The following is a 22,555-nucleotide window of genomic DNA, read 5'->3' as shown; positions in this document are numbered from 1 at the left end:
GCAGTTCAGGTTACGGAAATTCACTCTTAAAGAATTTACAAATCACTAACAAAATTTGAGCACAGATTAAAAAATCACTCTTACAGAATTTATGTGAGAAAAGATAACTAAATAAACACAAAATGTGAAAGAAACAACAAATTTTGTCAAAAGTTTGTGATTTAGGAAATCATCATATGGATGGTTTTATGGAGTCATACAGCATGGAAACAGACCCTTCGGCCCAACCTGTCCATGCTGACTGTGTTGTCCAGCGAGCTAGTCCCATCTGCTTGTGTTTGGCCCATAACCCTCTAAACCTCTCCTACCCATGTACTTATCTAGATGGATTTTAAATGTTGCTAATGTGCCCGCCTCAACCACTATTTCTGGCAGCTTATTCCAAATGCACACCACCCTTTGCATGAAGGAGCTGTCCCTGATGTCCCTTTTAAATCTCTCGCCTCTGATCTTAAACCTTTGCCCTCTTGTTTTTAGCACCCCCTCCCTGAGAAAAAGACTATGTGCTTTCACCCTGTTTATGCCCCTCATAATCCTATATACCTTGAACAGCTCACCCCTCAATCTCCTACATTCCAGGGAATAAAGTCCTAGTCTGCGCAACCTCTCCTTGTAACTCAAGCCCCCAAGTCCAGGCAACATCCTGGTAAATTTTTTCTGCACTCTTTCTAGTTTAATAACATCTTTCCTATAACAGGGTGACCAAAACTGTACACAATACTCAAAGTGCAGCCTCACCAACATCTTATATAACTGCAACATAACTTCCCAACTCCTGTACTCAGTGCCCTGACTGATGAAGGCCAGCATGCTTTATGCCTTCTTCACCATCCTATCTACCTGTGACGCTGCGTTCAGCGAATTATGCACTTGCACTCCTAGGGCCCTCTATTATATAACACTCCCCAGGGTCCTAACATTCACTGTATAAATTCCTACCTTGGATTGATCTCCCAAAATGCAATACCTCACATTTATCTGGATTGAAAGCCATTTGCCAATCCTCAGCCCACAAGATCCCCCTGTAATTTTTCATAACCTTCTACACTATCTATAACACCACCTATTTTAGTAAAATTCACAAACTTACTAACCACGCCTTGTACATTCACATCCAAATCGCTTATATAAATTGCAAACAACAAAGGTCCCAGCACTGACCCCTGTGGTACACCACCAGACACAGGCCTCCGGTCTGAGAAACAAACCTCGACCATCACCCTACCACTGAGCCAATTATGAATCCAATCTGCTATCTTCCCCTGGACCTTATGTGATCTAACCTTCCAGACTAGCCTGCCATTAGGGACCTTGTCAAAGGCCTTGCTAAAGTCCATATAGGAAATATCCACTGCCCTACCCTCATCTACCCTCTTGGTTATCTCCTTGAAGAACTCCAAGAGATTTGTCAGACACGACTTCCCACGCACAAAGCCATGCTGACTGTCTCGAATCAGACTCTGTCTCTCCAAATGTTGGTAGGTCCTGTCCCTCAGAATTCCCTGCAACAATTTAGTCACTATCGATATCAGACTCACTTATTTTGCTATCCTTTTTAAACAATGGTACCACATTAGTTTCATTATTTAATATCCGTATGTATATACTAATATTTAATAATGAATAATATAATCTTCAATATACCACATTTGTTGCCACTCTCCAGTCCTCCAGAACCTCACCTGTGGCCAGAGATGAAACAAAGATCTCTACAAGTGTCTTCGTAATTTCTTCCCTAGCTTCCCACAAGGTCTGAGAACGCACTAGGTCAGGACCTGGGGATTTATCCACCTTAATGCATTCTAAGTCTTCCAATACCTCCTCCTTCTAATTTGTATGTGGCCCAAGACAACACCACTCATTTCCTCCATTTCCTTAGCTTCCATTGTTTTCTCCACGGTAAAAATTGAAGAGAAATATTCATTAAAAATCTCTCCCATTTCTTTTGGTTCCACACACAAATGGCCTTTAAGGGGACCTATTCTCTCCCTAGCCACCCTTTTACTCTTAATACACCTACAGAATTTCTTGGGATTTTGCCTCATCTTGCCTGCCAGATTTTTCTCATATCCTCTTTTTGCCCTCCTAACTTGTCCCTTTTGCATTCATATACTTCTTGTGGTCATCAAGAGATTCCCTGGTTCCCAATTGCAGTGTATGCCTCACTCTTTTTCTTAACCAGAGCCTGAATATCTCTCATCATCCAGGGTTCCTGAAACCTGCCAACCCTGCCCTTCACCCTTACAGGAACATGCAGACTATGAACTCTTGACATCATACTTTTAAAGGCCTTCCACTTGGTAGATGCTCCTTTCTATGCAAACAATCTCGCCCAATCAACCAACAAGATCCCGCCTAGTGGCTTCAAAATTTGCCCTGCCCCAGTTCAGGAGCTTAACCTGTGAACTGGTCGTATCCTACTTCATAACCATTTTAAAACTAATAGTATTATAGTAACTGGGCCCAAAATGCTTGCCAACAGACATTCCTGCAACTTGCACTACCTTATTTCCCAGGAGGAGGTCCAGTGTTGCACCCTCTCTAGTAGTTCCCTCTATATATCGATGAAGGAAGCTTTCTTGGACACATTTCACAAATTCCACTCAGTCCAAGCCTTTTAATCTATGGTTGGCCCAGTCAATAATTAGGGAAGCTAAAATCTCCCACTAATGCTATTCTATTATGTTTACAACTAGCTGCAATCTCTCTACATATCTGCTCCTCCAATTCCCACTGACTATTGGGGCCCTATAATATAATCCCATCAGAATGACCATGCCCTTCTTGTTTCTAAATTCTACCCATATGGCCCCAGGAATGGGTTTTAGGGTAATGGCAAATGAATTTTCTAAGAATGCAACCCCTCTGTAAAGTGGTGTGTACTGTATCAATTTACAACATTATACTTCTCTGCCAGAGCTCCTGGAACAAACTCCTTACTCAAGTTTCTTGCAGTTATCTGTGGCCTTGGTGAAGTTGGCAGAAATTTTCAAATGGCAGTTGATATTTCTGCCAACTTCTTTCCCAAATACTGTATGAAATACCGCTTCAAGTTCCCAACCATCCAGCAGCTGGCCTGCCATTCATCACAATATACCGTAGCTGCTGATCTCCTCAATCTCATAAATGGTCCTCATTTTTGCTTTTTTAGGTACACAGAACACAGGTTTGCATATCCTAGGGAAAACTGGTTTAATTATCTGCTTGGATGACATCAAGCCCCATTAGGACGTGCTCTATTTTCCCCAAGTCATTTGCTAAAAGAGGATTATCTTCAAGATCAGATAACTCTAATGTCTCTTCCAGTATCCGGTATCCTTTTCATTTCCTTTTCTCTACACACCACCCTCACTTTCTTCATCATTATAATTGAAACCATTGATTATCTGCCTCTGCTTATCCATGAAGCCAAACTTTCTTCCAGCACCAATCCTATCTCAGCTCTGCACTAATATTTTACTTAGTTTCTCTACTATTTACCTTCATGACCCCTGCAAGCTCATTGCCTGCAAGAACTACCTATCTCTCTAATGCACTCCCAATAAACTATTGATCACCTAATTCCCCTACCTTGCCTTTGTGCTAGCTAATATTGCAAATGATTCTCTCACCTTTGCTGCGGCCTCTCTCCTATTATTGCTTCAGTCACTTTCTTCTCTGAGCCTCATTAATATCACCTACAATCTTTGGCCCTAGAAATGACTTTGGCTCCTGACTTGTGCGTCGACAGAACCAACTATTGCTGGCATGGGATTTGGTCACTGGAGCAACTCTCACACAAACTGAGAAAAGTGTGATTATCATAAGGTCTATAAAATTTTGTTCAATAAACTGGGATGGTGGGATGAGATTGTGGAAGTGGGGCAAGTGGTGGTGTGACATTGAAGTACCAGTGGTGGAACTGCTGCCTCTCAACCTCTCGCTTCTGCGGTCTGAGGTTCCCACCTTCTTCAAGAAGGCATCTACTGTATCAGTGACCAAAAAGAGCATGATGACCTCCCTCAACGATTACCGTCCGGGAGCGCTTACATCAACCATAATGAAGTGCTTTGAGAGGTTGGTTATGGCGCAAATCAACTCCTGCCTCAGAGGTGACCTGGATCCCTCCAATTTGCCTACCGCCACAACAGGTTAACAGCAGATGTGATTTCTGATAAGATAAGATATCTTTATTAGTCACATGTACATCGAAACACACAGTGAAATGCATCTTTTGTGTAAAGTGTTCTGGGGGCAGCCCGCGAGTGTCGCCACGCTTCTGGCGCCAACATAGCGTGCCCACAACTTCCTTACCTGTATGTCTTTGGAGTGTGGGAGGAAACCAGAGCACCCGGAGGAAACCCATGCAGACACAGGAAGAACGTACAAACTTCTTACAGACAGCGGCGGGAATTGAACCCGGTCGCTGGTGCTGTAATAGCGTTACACTAACCGCTGCACTACCATGTCTGCCCCTCCACTACCGTGCCTGCCTCTACACTACCGTGCCTGCCCATATGGCTATGGCTATGGCTATGACTATTTCTACGGCTCTCCACTCTGCTCTGGACCATCTGGTCTACAGGAACTCATACATCAGGCTGCTGTTTATCGACTACAGCTTGGCGTTCAACACAATCATCCCATCCAAACTCATCATCAAGCTTCAAGACCCGGGCCTTTGTACCTCCCTCTGCAACTGGATACTCGACTTCCTCATTCGGCAGACCTCAATCAGTGAGGATTGGTAACAACATCTCCTCCTCGCTGATCATTAACACAGGTGTACCTCAGGGCTGCGTGCTTAGCCCCCTGCTCTACTCTCTATACACACATAACTGTGTGGCTCAGGTCAGCTCCAATGCCACCTTCAAATTCGTGGATGACACTATTGTTATTGGACGAATCACAGGTGGTGATGAGTCAGCTTACCGGAGTGAGATAGGACACCTGGTTGAGTGGTTCCACAACAACAACCCCTTGCTTAGTGTCAGCAAAGCTAAAGAGCTAATTGTTGACTTCAGGAAGAGGAAGGAGGGTGCACAAGCCTACATTGTGGGATTGGCGGTGAAGAGAGTCGGCAGCTTTAATTTCCTGGGTGTTAACCTATTGGGTGGCCTGTCCTAGGCCCAGCACATAGATACAATCATAAGGAAAACACGCCAGCATCTTTACTTTCTTAGGAGGTTAAGGAGGTTGGGCTTGTCAACGAACACTCTAACAAACTTCTACAAATGTACTGTTGAAAGTATCCTGACTGGTTGCATCATGGTCTGGTACAGCAATTCCAATGTGCAGGAACATAAAAAGCTGCAGGGAGTTGTGGACTCTGCCCAACACATCACAGGCACATCCCTCCCCACCATCAGTAGTATCTACAGGAGGCGCTGCCTCAAGAATGCAACATCTATCATCAAAGATCCCCACCATCCAGGCCATGCCATCTTTTTGCAGCTACCATTAGGCGGGAGGTACAGAAGCCTGAAGTCCCACACCACCAGGTTCAAGAACGGCTACTTCCCGTCAACCATTCAGTTCTTGAACCAATTGGAAAACCTTAATCACTAGAGTTTAGCAAAACTATGACCACTTTGATCACTTTGCACTAAAATGGACTTTTTTTTGTTCTAATTGTGTTCTTGTAAAAATTGTGTATAAATTATGCTTAATTTATGGTTTTCTTGTGAATGCTGTTATCCAATGCTATGTGCCTGCAATGCTGCTGCAAGTAAGTTTTTCATTGCACCTGTGTATACATGTGCATATGACAATAAACTCGACTTCGACTTTGCCTCCCAGCTTCAGAGACCTGCATTTAATCTTGGACTCCAATGCAGTCTGCATGGAGTTTGCACATTCTCCCTGTGACCACATGAGTTTCCTCTCACATCCCAAAGATGTGCCAGTTAGTAGATTAATTGGCCCCTGTAATTTGCCTCAAGTGCATAGATGAGTGGTAGAATCAGGGGCAGTTGAAGGGAATGTGAGAAGAATATAAAATGAGATCAGGATAGTATCAGTGTAGATGGATGCTTGGCGAAAATCATGCAGACCAAAGGACCTGTTGCCGTTCTGTATGATTCTACGACTCAAGGATTCTAATCATTAAGCATTTCAGAAGTACTGGAGGGGCAAATGTCCGTTAAGAGTGATCTTAATGATCATCTGTTCAAGAGAGTGGGACAGTTTTCATGAAGTAAAAGACCTTTGTTGCATGGAAGTGGAGAGGAAAATGAAATCAAATGCAGTTATTCTTAGATTCTTGACACTTGCTTCAATGACGAGCAGAAACTGCTTTTCCTAGAGGCTGGTGAATCTGTGGAATTCTCTGCCCAGGGACGCAATAGAGGCTACCTCATTAAATATATTTCAGACACAGTTAGATAGATTTTTGCATAGTAGGGGAATTAAGGGTTATTGGGAAAAGGCAGGTAGGTGGAACTGATTCCACGGCCAGATCAGCCATGATCTTACTGAATGGCAGAGCAGGCTCAACGGGCTAGATGGCCTACTCCTGCTCCTATTTCTTAATAGAGTATTAGAGTAAACTGGTAAGGAACATAAAAATAGGATGTAAAAGCTTATACAAATACACAAATAGATTAATGAAATCAAGTGCAAGTCCCCTACACAAAAATGACAATTCATAGTTGGGAATAGAGAAATGGCTGAGGCATTCAGGCACTTTGATACTGGACTGCTATGCCTTGAGGAGATGGATCCCAACATCACCAGGTTCACAAAGTTTGACCGGGTTACTGTCTTGCTACAAGGCTCTCTACAATGAGCAAAGCAAAGGTTGCTCTGCAGTCTTTCACAGGCAAGTTAACCAGCACCTTCAACTTTGACAGAACCAACATAACCATTCCCAGCCCCTCCTCTTCTTCTTTATCATGTGATTCATTAGCCAACATCCTACCAATACCAGCACCACACCAGCACCCCTTCATACAAACAAGCCAACACCATGAATTAAATTATGGTAGGTTTGCATTCAATTACTTTCTAATTAATCCATGAGTTATTTTTATTTCTACAGAGGCTATTAAATCGGTGATTTTCCCCATTTTACAACAGAATACAGTGAATTCATGCAGTGCTTAGAATATGATAGGGTCCAACTACCATCTAAGTATTAATTAAAGTAGTAAACAAACACATGGCTCCAGTGAAATCTGACTTATGTAATATTTGTCTCATGGGATGGCTTTAGAACTAAACTCTTCAGTAAGTTTGGTAAGAAGAAAAAATAAATGCACTTAAATAGTTTTAGATTGGGAAATGATGTTGTACAAAGAGGCTTGTTCACAAATCACTGAAATAAAACATGTTCATGCAACAAGCAGTTAAGAAGGTGAATGGTATTCTGGCCTTCATAGCAAGATGATTTTAGTACAGGAACAAGAATATCTTGCTATAATTATACAGGGCTTGGGGAAACCACACATGGAATATTGTGTGCCATTTTGGTCTTCATAACTAATAAAGGATATATTAGCTATAGTGTTAGTGCAATGAAGGTTCACTGGTTTGAATCCTGGGATGCTGGGACTGCCACATGAGGAAAGATTGCTTCAACTAGGTTTTGTATTTAATTGAGTTTAGACAAATGAGAGGGGGTTGAATGAAGGTTGACAGGGCTTGACAGATTGGATATGGGGAGGGTATTTCTCCATGCTGGGATGTCTAGAATGACGGGCCACTGTCACAGGGTACAGGGCAAGAGATTTAGGACTGAGCTGAGGAGAAATTTCTTCATTCAGCAGATGATCAACCTGTGGAATTCACTAACACAGGGGTGTGAAGGCCAAATCATTGAATATTTTTAAGGAGATCAATACATTTCTAGATACAAAAGCATCAAACCGTATGGGGAGAGAGTGAGAAAATGGCATTGAAATAGGTGATCAGCCATGATTGTATTGAATGGCAGAGCAGGCTTGAAGGGGTGAATGCCGTACTCCAGCTCCTTTTTTCTATTTTTCCTTTCTGTTGACCTGAATAGCATGGTGGGGATGTGAGAGAAACTAGCCTGCCCTTCCTGTTGACTGAAGGTGAAATACTATTGGACAGAGAATGGGCAGAATGCTTTCAAATGTACATTTTATTTTTAATGTACTAAATACCTAAAGTCTAAAAGGAAAATTACCATTGTGTGTTTGGTTTAAACCAAACAGCTTGAAATATTGTTATTGTTAACAACATGGACCTGCTCCTGATAAATATTTTTTGCATGCACTGTAATACTAGATCTTTGTCATTCAATACCGAGAACAGCCATAAGGCTGCATCTGTTTTATTTTAATGTTCTTGCTGTATGCAGAACCATAAATGCTGATGAAGGAAACCAGCTGGTAGGAAATCGATGTGTCTTCCAAATTCCATTAAGCACAATTAGAGTTGCTGGAATGACAAATGTCTGAAATGAATGAATTTACTAACAAGTGCATTTTATTCACGAATTATTTTTTAACATCTCAGATTCACTCACTTTTTTTGAAGTATATATACAGAGACTGATGTGAAATTAGAGGCTCCTAATGTGCTGAAACTTGGAGGGCGTTGGCTTCCCATGTTTGTGAGCACGGAGATTTGAGCCTGGGGCACATTCAATGGATTCATCGTCCCCAATGCGCGACTTGCTGGCATTCAGGATTCATCTATAGTTTACTTAAGTGACTAGTTGATTGCCTCTGCATTTGCTTTTTGGGGACCAAGTGGTGTTAATAGTCTCCAGACAAAGCAGATTAGGCTACATATGGACTAGTGAGCATTGATATAATTCAGTGCCTCATTTCAAAGTGGAATATTTTTCTGTTTTATTTATTTATATTGGAGCACCATGGAACTGAATTTTAACTCCCAAAATCTGGCGAAGTTTTGTTGGAGGTTAAATTGTGAAAATCTGGAACAGGAGCTGAACTTGCCTTGAGACTGCCATCACATGGGATGAGGGATGGATGGTCAATCCTCATGTGATCAGGGTTGGTCAGTTCAAAATTATGAAGAGACCGTCTACCTTCATTTGAAAATGAGTTGACTTTTAACTCGCGTTGGCTGGGTTTTGCAGGCCTTGGGGAAACTCAGCAACTAAAACAGACAAGAAGAATTGAATTGATTAGTTAAGTACTTTTTGAGCACCACTGGTGAGTGAGAGTGGAGCAGGAATGGATTATTCAGGTTTACAGTAAACCATCTCGCATTCCCCCACCTGGCCTCAGCTAATGCAGACCACCCAAGGTTCCACTCCACCCAACTGGAACTTCCTGACGGTTATTTGGACCCCACCCATCGCTGGTCCCCTCCACCGACATCTGCTGCCTTCCATCCGTCATCAGCTCCCCACCAAAAGCAATCAGAATCACATCTCATATTTGGGTCAGCCTCTCATTTAATTACCTGGATTTTACCCTTGAAATCACTTGCCTGGCAAGGTGGAAGAGGATAGAGTGTGGACTATTGTGAAGTTGGGAATCCCAGAAGTATGAGCTTCCTAAATGTGCTGCATTTAGGAAGCTCGTACTTCAGAATGACCATCAGAATGCCCTATCCCGCAAAATCTGAACTCTCATCTTATGTTGGTAATTCTTCACAGCAATACTGAATATCCAATCCCAAGATCTATATCTGCACCTCAACTCTCCCTGCACCACCCTGCAGCACCTATCTCCTCAGTCACTCCTAATTACATGTTCCAGCAGGTTTCAACCTTCTATAGCAGACTTCCTGTTGGAAGACCTTCAGCCTGTTATTAAGGTTCCCCCTTAGGTATGAACAATTTAATGAAGTTAAATTTTGCAGCACATTTAGGAAGCTCATACTTCTGGGATTCCCAACTTCACAATAGTCCACACTCTATCCTCTTCCACCTTGCCAGGCAAGTGATTTCAAGGGTAAAATCCAGGTAATTAAATCTTATGGAACACAAGGACATTGCTGCACCTGCAGTCCACACTATCTCACAGCTCGGCTTTATCTTCATGTCCATGTTCAATCCCTTCAGAAGTTTCCTTCATAAGCTGCTTCTACCAGCCTTTTTGGGAACACATTTCATATCTCAATAATTCTTATGTGTGGGAGAAATCAAATGTCCTAATTTCCAGGTTTTTGTCAATACTCCTGACCTCTGCACACTTGCCAGAAGTAAAAGTTTCTCTCTCCTTGGTCTTTCAAAATCTGAAAGCCATTAAGTTTCCTTTGAACCTTCTCTGCTCTAACCAGGACAATACCAGTGGTTCCAATTTTTCTATAAAATTGAAAGCCTTCGGCTTTGATAACATCCTGATAAACCTCCTGTGTTTTCTCTCCAATGCCTTCACGTCCTTGATAAAATGTGGTGCATAGAATTGTACACAAGGTTCCAGCTGTGGCACAATCAGTGGTTTGCAAAGAAATATAAATAATTAGTAAGCAAAAAATTAAACTACTGGAATAATTCAGTGGGTCAAGCAGCATCTGTGGAGGCAAACGGGATGTGTCAACATTTCAGGTCGAGACCCTGCATCATAACTGAGGGATGGAAGAGGAAAGGTGGCCATTATATAGAAAAACAGGGGAGGGATTGGACAGGAGCTGGTGGGTGATTGGTGGAATCAGGTGGGGGAGGGGGAGGGGGGATTGGTGGGCTGATGCAGCTCGGTGGGGAAGGGCAGGAGGGATGGAAAAGGTGAACAAAGGGAGAGAGAATCTGAGAGGACTGGTTGAAGTGGGAAAGGAACACAGGGAGTGTGTTACCTGAAATTGGAAAATTCAATATTCATGCTACTGGGCTGTAGGCTACCCGAGTGGAATAAGAGGTTTTGCTCTAATAATTTGCGTTTGGCCTTGTTGTGGCAGTGGAGAAGTCTGAGGACAGACAGGTCAGTGTGGGAATGGGCAGGGCAGTTGAAATACCATTGCATCTGCCCATCATTCCTCCCCTTGTCTGGTTCGGCCAATCCCCTATCAGCTCCCGTCCCACCCCTTCACCGTGCTTCTACATGCTGGTCATTTTTCCTCTTCCCACCCCATCCTCCCTCCCCCAGCTCACCCCCACCCCCCCCCCCCACCCCCAGAGTCTGATGCAGGGTCTCAACCTGAAATATCGACACATCATTTCTGCTTCTGCATTTGCTGCTTGACCTGCTGAGTTCTTTCAGCAGTTTATTTTTTGCTCTATATTCCAGCATCTGCAGTCTCTTGTTTCTCCAAAATAAATACTTAATTTGCACTTGTAATGGAAATGGCCTACGGTTATATCTGTCACACTTTAATTAGGTCCTCCTGCCAGAGGGAGCACTGCAATCAGTCCAGGCAGCTTCTGCAGTGTATGTAGATGCAGGACTTCAACCTCTAGCAATAAAAGTGAAAATGGTCATAATATTCAGGCAGTTCAACTCTGGCTGCAGGAACCTAGGACTCTGCCCAGTTCCAGATACTGCATCCTGTGTGTTAGGTGCTGGAAAGATTTTGTTTAATTAACTGGCCTCGCATACGAAGCAAGGTCAACTGATTTCTGTGCACACTTCAAATGATCCCCGCAACAGCACTTTCTGTGGTGGTGCTGTGCAACAAGCACATTACCAGTCCATTAAAACTAGTGGAACCTCCTAAGGAACACAAAAGAATTGTGTTAAACACAAGGTCACTTCAGTGAAAATGGAGTTTTATCTGCTCAGCAATTTTTTTTAAATACAGAACCCACTATAAAACTCACCATTATATCAGCAATTAATAATTAGTTTTGGTCTAACTATGATAAATGTCATTTTGGTAAAAGCCATGTCCAATATTAAAATCCCATAAGCAAGATAGATGAAGAAGAAATTCAGAGATGGTATTAAAATGTTGGCATTAAAACATGGATAGATGAATCTTGATGCTGTAATTATGTTTTTATTATCATTTAGATCAAATCTCTTTTCATGCACATGCCACAACATGTTTTTAATCTTTGTCAATTAATCTGTTGTAGAGAGAAATTTTGATACACTGTGTAACATAAAAATAAAGCACTTGAAAAATATACAAGCATCCTTAGATGAAAACCTGACAGATTTAAGTCACAGCCATGCAGCATCACCTTTCTAAGTGATCATATCTCCTATTCATGGATATGGAAGGTGAACATTATCTGCTAAAATCCCATAGAGATACTGCTAGATATCTATTACATGGTCAGTAATATTCTGCCTGCACATGACACGCATCTTAAAGGAAAGATGTACAATTCCCCACCCACAACGTTGTTTGAGATAAAAATGTGGTGTGAAAAGTTAAGGAGAAAGTACACCCCTTAAATTAAGCTGTCAATATAGAAATAGAGAAGGTGAATAATACAAAATTCATTCTGAAACACATAATTAAATGTTAGAAATTATTGTCTCCTCACAAAAAGTAACTACGTTGATCTTAGAATGAAACAGCACTGGAGACTACGGGGCCCATCATGCCTGTATAGTTCTTTACTAAAACTATTCAGTCACATATCACATAGCTCATTACATTTTTGCCATCTGGGTATTCTTCTCTTTTGAAAATTACTGCTGGATAAGCTTCCATTACTCCTTAAGGCAGTGCATTCCAGATCAGAGAAACTGACTGTAGAACAAAGCTTCCTCATGTCACCTACATAGAACATAGAACACTACAGCACAGTACTTTCCTCCAATCACCCTAAAATTATGTCCCCTCGTGTTAGCCATTATCACCCTGGGAAAAAATCTTTGACTGTCCACTTGATCTATGCCTCTTATCGTCTTGTACACCTCTATCAAGTCACCTCTCATCCTCCTTCTCTCCAAAGAGAAAAGCCCTAGCTCACTCAACCTATCCTCATAAGACATGCTCTCCAATCCAGGCAACATCCTGGTAAATCTCCTCTGCACCCTCTCTAAAGCTTCCACATCCTTTCTATAATGATGCGACCAGAACTGAACACAATACTCCAAGTGCGGTCTGATCAGAGTTCTATAGAGCTGCAACATCACCTCGCGGCTCTTGAATTCAATACCCCGACTAATGAAGGCCATCACGCCATACACCTTCTTAACAACCCTATCAACCTGCGTGGCACCCTTGAGGCATTTGCCACTGGAAGCAATTTCTTATTAGTTATTTGACCTGAACTCATCATAATTTAATAAAAGAATCAAACTTTTTCTTAATGTTCACTGCTACAAGGAGAACAATCCCAATTTTTCCAATATTCCCATGAAATGGAAAAGAATTGTGTTGATGATTTAAGAAGAAGGAGTTAAAGATATGAGGGAGAAAAGAATGCTGATTTGTTAAGATGAAGAATGGTATGAGAAGGTTCACCTGGAGCATAAAAATGGCACTTACATGCTGAGCTGTGTAAGCTGATAATATACTGGAAGTAAAATGGGATGGAAGTGGAAATTACAAGAATTCCTGTGAAAGGGGCTCACATCACTTTTATCCATAAGGCATTGTGCATAGAAAAGGTTTTCACCTGTGCGCTCCCTGCCATCTGAGGAGAGCAGCTTGTGGAGGAAGTCATTTAGGTAGTGGATTGGGTAAAGGTGATTGCAGGAGAAAGGGAGGATGGGGGGGGGGGGGTTGGTGGTGAGAAGGGTGTGGGAAGGTGGGGCTAACACGTAGATTGATTCTAGAACGAGATAATGGTTAGTATTGGACAGATGAGAATTGCCTGTTGGGCAGATGATTGTGAAGGGACACAGTTAAGAAGGTGATCAGTGGGGGTAATGAGTCTGGGAAGGTTGGTCAGAGAAGGGATTGGAGTTTGGTTAGAGGAATGATTGCAGGGTTGGTTGGAGAGATGATGGTGTGCTGAAGAGATCAGCAGTATATAGGATGGGCATGTAGAGGTTAGCGTAACGCTATTACAGTGCCAGCGACCTGGATTCAATTCTGCTGCTGTCCGTAAGGAGTTTGTACGTTCTCCCTACGTCTGTGTGGGTTTCCTCTGGGTGTTCCGGTTTCCTCCCACATTCCAAAGACGTACGGGTTAGGAGTTGTGGGCATTCTATGTTGGCACCGGAAGAGTGCCCCCAGCACATTCTCAGTAATGTAAAAAGACACATTTCACTGTGTGTTTCGATGTACAAATAAATATCTTATATCTTATAATAAAAACATTTAGGGGAATCTACCTGGAGAAAGATAAATTTCTCAAACTCCTTTGCAATGGGTAAGGTTTGAAATAATGCCAAACAAGTCTCAATTTTTCTGTTTAGTCTACTTCAGTCTGCTATATCAATGACTGTCTCATCTGCATAGCACCATTTTGTACAGTGATATTAAAATGAGTGTAGTGTCTCTGTTTGGTGTCACAGTGCTCTTGTTCTGTCCTGCTGCTTATGTCCTTGTCATGTTGCTGCCCTGACATCTGTGTGCCTGGTGTGCCTCTTGCTCTGCCCCTAAACCTGATCACACCCTGCCCCTTGCTCCAGGCTTCAAAATGTTTTTGGTCTGTTCTCCTGTACAGACCACATCATGTTCCCTTCCTCTAGATCTGAAACCCTGCTCCATTCCTAAATGTGTTCATGCTAAGCGATGAAGGTGGCCAAGTGTGGTGTGTCTACTCCCCCCTAGGATGAGATGCCTCTGTCATCCAGGGAGTCATGCTGGGACTCACAACCCACTCACAGGGCATGAGGAGACTGAAATTTGCTGAGAATGGGGAGAACAAGGCGGACAATTGCAGATTCTCCTGATTTTTTTTTGGAGAGGTCCAGTAGTTCTACAGTAGGCTATGAGCTGTGGGCTGTGCAACTGCTGGGATTGAGGTGGGTTGGGGAAGGAAGGGTGATCATCCATTGGGGAGCAGACTTGTTGAGGGTAAGTGGCAGTGGTCAGTGGGTAACCTCACTCCTGGAGAGCGTGAGCAGCCAGATGCTGGAGTTTAGACAGGAGGGAAGAATGTGAAAGAGATGCAGTGGCGGGGGAAGGGGGGGAGGAGAGTGAAGAAGGTAGTTAGGAAAAGAGGACAGAAGTAGGGAGAGTGAGAAAGGGAGGACTGAAGAAGGGGATGGAGGAGAGAAAAGGTTGGGCAAAACTATATTTATTTTAATTAATTTTCAGGATCTGTGCATTGCCACCAAGGCCCTGGTTGCTGATCACTAATTGCTCTCTTGAAAGTGTTGCTGAATAGTTTTCTCGAACACTGCAGTTCTTTAGTGCACTTAGGCAGGGAGCTCCACGATATGGACCTAACAACAATGGAGGACCTGTAATATATTTTCAAGTCAGGATGGTACTTGACTTCAAGGGGAGCCCATAGGTGATAGTGTCCCCATGAGCCTTCTGTCCTTGTCTTTTTTGATGGTAGAGGTCATGGGTTTGGAAGGTGCTGTTGGAGTAGTCAGGATGATTAACTGCGATGTATTTTGTAGGTGGTACACACTGCAGCCACTGTGTACTGGTGGTGGAGGGAGTGAAAGTTTAGGGTGGGTTGGTTGGATGCCAATCAATTGGGCTGCTGTGACTTGGATGGTGTCGAGCGTCTTGAGAGTTGTGTCCACACAAGGTGGTATGTGTGTTCACACAAGTGTGTGCTATGTGCGTGTAGCAGAGCTTTGTTTCCAATAGTCTTGGACCAAGACCTCCCTCTACCAAGACTGGGTGGTAGCTGATGTTTAGCGACCATACAGGCAACTTCTGACCTGTCATTTTTGACCCCAAGTAACTGCCTCAGAAGAAGAAGACTGTGTCTGCCCAATGGCCGCCATGTGTACATGTGTCACACAAAGTCTTTTGTTAAAATTTATTATATAGTGTTAGGTGCTGGAATTTCTTGGCCTATGTACCTATAAGGTTAGTATCTGTAAGTGTAATGGACACTAGACTTCACCTGATCTGCTTATCTGAAGAACCAATGCAGAGGTGAAAATAGGGAGTATGTGAAAATGGGGATATTTTACTGATTAATTAACAGTCAGTTTTCTGAATTACCAATGAAAAAGTCTAAATTACATTGCTTAATGTAGAAATATGGTATTCTAGTAAGTACTTGATGATAGCTGCTCTTCCTGTTTTTTAAAAAAGAGAGCACAACTTTTTTATTTTCAGACTTGCCTTAATTTTCATTTTGGTGCCTCTGAACATGCATATCTGATGACTTACTGGGTTTCATCAGAATGCTGGAAGAGTACACATAATCTCTTGGGGATCTCACATGAAGATCTTCATGGGCAAGAATCAGCAGCAGCTTGAAGGGTCAGCCTGAGTATGATCAATGCAGAGCAAAATTCAGTTAGCAGCACAGATTTGTCCATGTCATATTTCTACTTAATCCTTCGGGAGAAGAGCTCTAAAGTGAAATACTTTCCCCTCTTGAGATATTGCAGTACAGTTGTCTTTAATTTTCTATTGATTTGAAAAGCAGACTTGTGTAACATTATATTGTGCATATAAATGAAATACTACCATAACTACAGTGAAGTTATTAACATGTAGTTTGACTATTGTTAATAATATCTTGATATAGTGGTCTGCAATTAAAAATATTTCTATTTATTTTTATGATGTTTTAAGACAGGTTATGACTTAGGAGATTCTTTTCTTCCCATCAAACTGATGATTTCATGCAAATAAGAATTTCTAGAGGTCTGTTTAAACCAATATGGCAAACAATTTGAACATGATCTTCACCAACTGCAAGATAATTTCTCAATTGCTTTTCTGAACAAAAATTTGGTTACTCTGCAAGCTCATCTGCCATTTCAGTTTAACCAGTCCACATCATGAGCTAACCCCAAATGCAAAACAACTTTTGTATACTATTTGCACCTTTTCAACTTGCAGGAGTCTGCAGAGTAATGTTGCAAACGGATTTCTGGGTTGGTCTCTAAGAGTGAATTGCTGAGTTGCTCATGATGGAATTTTTCATGACTTCAATGCATGCAACTTGGAATGACTTGTCTAAATTAATTAAGCCAATTTTTAAGGGCTGTCAATATTACAAGCAGACAGAATTTGCATTCACTTCCACCAATCACTCCAAAATATCTCACAATCAATGAATTACTTCAGAAGTCTGGTCACCCTTGTTACTTAGGCAAAAGCAGCAGAGAGTTTATTGCAAAGCATCACAAGTAGTGAGGAGATTAAAATCACAAGAAAAGATTGTGGTTGATGGCTGAGGGATAAGTGTTGGCAGGGTCACCAAGAGGACCACCAGCTCTTTTAGTGATACCATCAGATCATTTATTCCCACTTGAACAGGTAGATGTGGATTTAATATTTCAACTAAATGGCATGTGGCAATTTTCAACTCAGTAGTGTCCAATTCATCATGAATGAGGAAAGTTAAAAGCTTAACATTGCTCTGTAAAAGCGGTGTGAATGTTGGTACATGAAAGTTATGTTTTAAGACCAGACACCATTTTGGCCAGCAGCCAACTTTCAATCTTCAGCTCCTTAATTTGCATGCAAACCCTACAAGTTGCTTAAAGGGATCAGCAGGAGCTCCAGGGTAAAATGTTTAGGGAGATATACCACCTCTATTACATTGTGATTTTAGGCTCCTTCAAATGTTACAAAGTGCGATGGTGGCTGTAGAATTGTTGCAATTCATGAAGGGTTTCTGGCAAAAATTTTCGTTTGTCACACGTTCTAACCATACAACATGGCTAAAAGTAGAGAAAGAGGCTGCTGTGGCAACAGACAGGAAACATTTCCATTACTAATGTGTAAGAAAAACCAGGACGCCTTCCTTGTAACCTTCTGAAGATGTAGGATACCTTGCCCTCAGGAGGATGTCACAGGATTATGTCGTCTCCTGCAATAACGCCTGCAAATGAGCTGCCACAGCTAATATGAAGGTTACCTCTTACAGAGGTAATTAGCATGAAGCAATGACGCTCAGAGTGGTAGCCATTCTTTTGAGATAGCTACCATTCTCAGCGTCACTGCTACGTGCTAATTGGATAAGATTTCTCTCAAGCTGTGAAATGGTCTGTCAACAAAATCGGTCAATTCTCCCTGAAAGTGGCAACACAGGTAGATAGGGTGGTAAAGAAGGTGTGTGCCATACTCGTCTTTATCAGACGGGACACTCAGTATAAAAGTTGCAGCCATATAAAACTTTGGTTGGCTACATTTGGAGTAGTATGAGCAATTCTGGTCACCACATTACAGGAAGGATGATGATGCTTTGGAGAGGGGGCGAAAGAGGATGTTGCCTGGATTAGAGAGTATTAGTTATAAGGAGAGGTTGGACAAACTTGGATTGTTTTCTCTGGAGTGCTGGAGGCTGAGGGGCAACCTGATAGAAGTATATAAAATTATGAGAGGCATAGATAGGGTAGTTAACCAGAGTCTTTTTCAGATACCATAAGGCCTAGATTTAAGGTGAGGGGGAAAGTATAAAGGAGATTTACAAGGCATTTTACACATTCATACCTTGAATGTACTGCCTGGGGAGGTGGTGTGGGCAGATACAACAGCAATGTTTAAAAAGCATTTAGACAGACACATGAACTGGCAGGTAATGGAAGGGCATAGACCATGTGCAGGTGGATTGGATTAGTTTAACTTGGCATCATGGTTGGCAAAGGACGTGGTGGATTGAAGGGTGTGTTCCTGTGCTGTACTGATCTATGTTCTTATTCACCATTCTTGTTGCACCAGAAGCAGACCAGTGCCATTTTACACTTGCATCACTTTCCCCGTTGCCAAGACACTGCTGTCCATGCAGATGTAAGGCTTTTCCAGACCCTTGATCTCATTGGAAGTACCCTTATTACCTTCCCGAATCACAAAACCATCTACTCCATCTACATGCGAATGGCCTGGGTTTTTGGATGCAGTCTCCATATCAGCAGATTCTGAAAAAAATCAAGTGCCCCAGTGAGTAATTGCAAATTGCATCTCCCTTTTAAGAGAAGTAGCTGCCTTTAACTAATGGCAACCACACTGACTTCCTCGCTCTCCCACTCAGCAAGTGCTGAGAGGGAATGTGATTATCCTGGGCAACATCCCAATTTTATTTTAATGAGGATCCAATACAAAAATGGACACTAACATGATAAAGGAAACTTGTCATTAGCACCTTTTGTTTTATTCATTCAAGGGACATGGGCTTCACAGGCTGAGCCAGCAATTAATTACCCATCCCAAGCTGGATGAAGGTGGTGGTGAGCTGCCTTCTTGAACCACTGCAGTCCTTGTGGAATGGGTATGCTCACAATGCTGTGAGGGAGATAATTACAGGATTTTGACTCAGTAACTGTGAAGGAACAGTGATATATTTCCAAGTCAGGGTGGTGTGTGGCTTGGGAGCAACTTCAAGGTGGTGGTGTTCCCATGCTTCTGCTGCTCTTGTCCTTTTGTCTGGTAGAGGTTGTGGGTTTGGAAGATGCTGTCGATGGATTCTTGGTGAGTTGCTGCAATGCATCCTGTGGGTGGTACAAACTGCTGCCACTGTGCATCGCTGATGGAGTGAGCGAATGGTTGTGGATGGGTTATCAAGTGGGCTGCTATGTTCTGTATGGTGTCAAGCTTCTTGAGTGTTATTGAAGTTGCACTCATCCAGGCGAGTGTAGAGTATTCCATCACACTCCTGACTTGAGCCTGGTAGATGGTGGAGAGGCTTTGGGGAGTTACTCGCTGCATGATTCCTAGCTTCTGACTTGCTCTTGTAGCCACATTGTGTACATGGCTACTCCAGTTTATTTTCTGTTCAATGGTAACACTGAGGTATCAATAGTGGGGGATTCAGTGATGGTAATGACATTGAATGTCAGGGGTGATAGCTAAATTTTCTCTTGTTGGATTTAGTCGTTGCCTGGCACTTCTGTGGCATGAATGTTTCTTGCCACCGATTGGCCCAGGTCTGGATATTGTCCAGGTCTTGCTGCATTTGGTTGTGGACTGCTTCATTATCTGAGGTGTCACAAATGGTGCTGAACATTGTGCAATCATCAGCGAACCTCGCTACTTCTGGCCTTTTGAATGAAGGAAGGTCATTGATGAAGCAGCTGAAGATGGTTGGGCCTAGGACACTACCCTAATGAACTCCTACAGAGATATCCTGTGGCTGAGACGATTGACCTCCAACCACCACAACCAACTTCCTTTGTACAAGGTAAGATTCCAGCCAGTGGAGGGTTTCCCCCCTGATTACTATTGATTCTGGTTTAGCCAGGGCTCCTTGATGCCAGACACGATCAAATGCTGCCTTGATGTCAAAAGCATTTACTTTCACTTCACCTCTGGAGTTCAGCTCCTTTGTCCATGTTTGGGCCAAGGCTGTAATGAGGTCAGGAGCTAACTGACTTTGCAGAACTCAGACTGAGCTTCTGTGAGCAGGTTGTTGCTAAGCAAGTGCTGCTTGATAGCTCTATCAGTTATCTCTTCCACCACTTTGCTGATAATCAAGAGTAGACTAATGAAATGGTAATTGGCCGGGTTGGATTTTTCCTGCTTCTTGTGGATAGGATATACCTGGGCAATTCTTCGTATTGTTGGGTAGATGCCAGTGTAGCTGCTGTACTGGGACAGTTCAACCAAGGGCACAGCAAGTTCTGGTGCGCAAGTCTTCAGTACTATTGCCAGAATGTAGTCAGGACACATAGCCTTTTCGTTTCTTGACATCAAATGGAGTGAATTGAATTGGCTGAAGACTGGCAACTATCATGCTGGGGACCACTGGAGAAGGCCGAGATGGATCATCCCCTCAACGTTTCTGGCTCAAGATCCTTGCAAATGCTTCAGTTTTCTCTTTCTCTTAGCACCTGCATCATGCAATATTCCCTCGCTACCAAAATGAATTGCCTGCCTAGATTATATCCAGATTAAATATATTTTTTTATCTACTTTTGCTGCTGATGTAACCAAGTTATAATAGTTTCATGGCAACATATTCTCTATAGTGCAAGATCCAGAAATGCCTCAGAGGTGAAATCTGTTTTGTTACAAATATGGAAGGATTTTAATGCGTATGAATCACAATTTTTGCCCTGTTATGGTGTTTGGTTGTAGCAGAATCTCTTGCATGTAGAACATCAAAGGAGGGCCTCAGATGGTAGCACGGTCACCTGAATCAGTAGGTCATGGTTCAAGTACCATTCCAGAAACTTGATAAAGAAATCTAAACTGGCAATATTGTGCAGTACTTAGAGGGCGATGCTCTTTTAGAGATGCTGTCATTTGCATGAGGTGTTAAGCAGAGACTCCATCTTCCTTGTCAGTCGGATGTAAAAGGTCCCACACCACTACCTTAAAGTACAAACAGCATTTACCTCTGGCGTCATGGTTAATATTTATACCTTGAGAAAAAAAATTAAGTCACTATCAAGTTGCTGTTTGTGGGATCTTGCTTTGCAGTACTTGCCTGCTGAATGTCCTGCATTATGACAGTAACCACACCTTGGCAGTATGGAGCTTTGTAATGACCCAAATTTATGCAAGGGGATAGATAACACAAATATTTCATAAAGTTATAAATCCTTAAAAATGATATGTTCTTCCTAATAATGTACAAAGATTTAGCAATCATTTAGCATTCTTACACACAACATATGATCTGTTTGGTGAGCAGAAAATGTGCTAAGCAGGGGTAAAGTATGTAAATATGTGACCTATGAATGAATAATATATGTGCACATGCACAGCATAGTTGGAAAGGAGGAAAGAACAGTTGCATGTGTTTTAACAGTTTTCCACATTTCTTAATGATTCATTATATTCCTGGCAATATGCGTGAATAAAATAAGAGCCCACACATAGATAATACCAGGCATCAACAGATGGGTTATCTAGTACATCATGTGATTAGATCAGAAGTGTCAGGATTATTTTACTGGCAGAACCAGATTATTTTCATATAACTGGATTTGTGTCAAGACTGGAAAAATGTGAATTTTTAAATCTGAGCTCAATGTCCTAAAGTGCTTAATGCTGATCATAAATTTTAATTAGCCAGAAACTGATTTCGAGTTACTTTGCTGGTGACAACTAAAGATAATAATCAGATATGTTCAGAGCAGCAACCCATGCCATGCATTTTGCAATTCTTAAACTCATTTTATATGCTTTTCTGGGAAACAGTCAAAGTGTTTTCATTTTACAGATATCTCCTCAGGAAACTTGTGAACTTAAAATGCAGGGAGTAACCCTAACTCCAGGAGTAATAGGGGCTATTGGCCTTCACTTTCTACTGCATAGCACAGCATTCTTATGCTCTAAGTGCAAGTGTTTTATTGAAAAATTCACTGAGTGACTGGGTACTTAATGCAGTGATAGTGCATCTCTGTAACTAGGTGGGGCTGCTCTCTGGGAATGGTAAGGATAATGGTGTGCAATGCTGTTTTGTTGCCATTTGTGTAAAACTGTACAGTGCAGACAAGAGTTGTGAATAATGCAGTTTTGCACACTGAAACGAGCCTTAACTGGAAGGTTGAGGCCTTCCTTAAGTAGTTCTTCCTAAGTAATAGTTCCCACCATGTCCCATATCTCACTGTACCCAAGTCCTCATACTCAGATCACCATCTGACCCTTCTCTAATCATTCCACACCCTGCCACTATCTCTCTTCAAGTCTCCACCGCCATCTCTGAGTTATCCTCCAAGTCATGCTTTGTATTGACCTGGGCATAAATTTCTCTCCCTTC

The sequence above is a fragment of the Pristis pectinata genome, chromosome 11 (assembly GCF_009764475.1).
Source record: "Pristis pectinata isolate sPriPec2 chromosome 11, sPriPec2.1.pri, whole genome shotgun sequence".
Lineage (NCBI taxonomy): Eukaryota > Metazoa > Chordata > Chondrichthyes > Rhinopristiformes > Pristidae > Pristis > Pristis pectinata.
The sequence above is the reverse complement of the archived record's forward strand: the minus strand, read 5'-3'. Positions refer to the sequence as shown.